The sequence below is a fragment of the Leopardus geoffroyi genome, chromosome C3 (genome assembly GCF_018350155.1).
Source record: "Leopardus geoffroyi isolate Oge1 chromosome C3, O.geoffroyi_Oge1_pat1.0, whole genome shotgun sequence".
Lineage (NCBI taxonomy): Eukaryota > Metazoa > Chordata > Mammalia > Carnivora > Felidae > Leopardus > Leopardus geoffroyi.
The window spans coordinates 98,080,750-98,083,241 of NC_059338.1; positions in this window are offsets into that span (position 1 = coordinate 98,080,750).

Genomic DNA, 2,492 nt, shown 5'->3' on the forward strand with positions numbered 1-2,492 from the left:
AGTGGGCAAAATTTCTGGGAAGCAGAAAACGAGGCTTAGATACAATACAATAAGGAATAAGCACCTTATTCTGGAGTCTGACTGAATCCAAGTTTGTTTGCTGGACTTGGAGTAAAGTAAAGCCAGTCACTGACACATTTAGTATGCAGCAAGGAAAGGGTTTATTTGAGAGGAAGCCAGACAAAGAGATGGGAGGACAAGCCTCAGATCCTCCTCCCCAAAGGGTGAGAGTCAGGGCTATTTAAAGGTAAACTACAAAGGGTCTGGGTAAAGAGGAGACAAGCTACTGTCACTCAAAATCAGATAAAAGAAGTTAGTAAGTAGGGGAGGGTTGAAGTCATTATGTTGTGCTCAAAGAGAAGGTCAGTCTTCCTGACAGGTTCTGGCCAGCTTCTTGGTTAAGCTTTGAGCATGTGTAAAACAACAAAATCAGCGGTTTGTTGTCATGGTGCCATGCAAGAATGTTATCTATAAAAACGTGGTGGCAAGGCACATTCTGAGAACAAGCAGATTTGAGTAAAAAGTTGCAGTTGTATTTATTAGTCTAATTACTGGTTTCAGAAGTGCATGCTGCATTCTCACTCTTGCCACTACTCAGCACTAGTTTGACAACTCATAAAAGATGCAGTGTGTGTGTGGAATGCCTGGCTGGCTCAGTCTGTAGAGACTATGGCTCTTGATCTTGGGGTTATGAGTTCATTGGGTTTGGAGACAGAGCAAGTTTACTGTGATTATAGGTGTTAGTTTCCAACTAGATTGTTTATTCATTTCTTTATACTCATTCCACAAAAAGGCAGGTATTTATTTGGTGATATGACTACTTAGCAAACAACTGTGGTGCCAACAGAACAGACTCATTCGTCAGCGCATAACAGATATTATCCAAAGATACTAGAAACACATTAGGCCAGGGCTTCTTAAATACAACTGCATACAAACTAACCAGAGTTTGGTTAAATTATAAGCCTGGGTAGGTCCCAAGATTTTGCATTTCTAAGAAGTTCCCAGGTGACACAGATAATGATGCTGGATTACAGACCACACTTTTTAAAAAAATTAATTCCAGTATAGTTAACATACAATGTTATATTAGTTTTTGTTGTACAATACAGTGATTCAGCAGTTCTATGCATTACTCATCGTGTTACAGACCATACTTCGAATAAAAAGCTTTAGACAGCAGGCAAAGAAAACAAGTTCAGTGATATAGTATTACTGATATTATGACAATTCATAATTTTAGAAGGGTAAAGTCTTGAGAAATCATACATATTTCACAAACGTATTGGGAATTTCCTATATTTGATATTTACAATAACTTACTATGTTCTATAACACTAAGGTCTCCTTTCCTTTCTGAATCATATCTATACAATGATTTTTATCCATTCACTTTAGGCTGAGAAGATGGAATTAAAAGTTGTTCTTTATTCTGTTTTCATTGAGACATCTTAAATATATTTAGCTTCTCTGAGATCTAATGTGCCTCTGTACTATTATACAATCTTTATCTTAAAAAAGGAGGCCAGGAAAATTTGCAGGAGAAAGCAGGACACCATAAGACTAAAGTTGGTTTATTCCTTAGAGATCAATTTTATAAATTTAAACAAGAGAAAGGAATAAAAGGAAGACATTTTCTGCTTTATATTGTGTTTTATGATATGGCAGGCTTTGCGAGCTTGCTACTTTCTAATAATGTTTACTAGAATTGAATGGGACCACTCATCAGAATATTATACAAAATACATGCCAAAGTAATAAGTAAAAGCTATACTTGGACAGTAGTACTACCCATAACCTCAGAGATTAAAAGGAATAAAAGTCACTTCATGAAGAATAGAATCTGTGACCAGGTCATGCCCAGGAAAATAGAGCAAGAGTGAATTATCTTATAAACCGAAGTTTGGAGCAAGCACGATTTTTTTGTTTTTAATTGGGACATTTGAAATTATCTAACTCTGATTATTTTTAATGTAATTGTAACCAGCTGGTTTTGACATGAGGTGTGTAAGCAGAACACCAGTATTCTTTCACTTCTCCCTTAGATTTGTTCTGTTAATGAATTCTTTCCTGCTTCTTGTATGAAATCTTAAGTAGGTACTCTTACTGCTTTTCAGGTAATAGAAAAATAATTTTATCCCAATAAAGTATCAATAGAAAAATCTCAGTGTTTTCCATTAAAGATTCTCCATTCTAGTAGTTAAGGGGAACTTCATGTTTGAAAATCTTCAGTAACAGAGGAGTTAAGGGGAACCTGCTTATCTTATTTTCTATTCTGTACTGTATAGTCCTTTTTTTTTTCATATATCATTTTGAGTTTTACCAGACCCAAGGAAAATGGAGGAAGGATAAAAGATAAGAAAGATCTTATTTAGTTTAACTCAATTAAAATCTGAACTTGATTACCTTTGATATGGAGGACATTCAGTTTTGGCTTTTTCTCTTTATGGGGTAATTTTTATGTCATTTAAAAATTTCATACCTGACTCCTA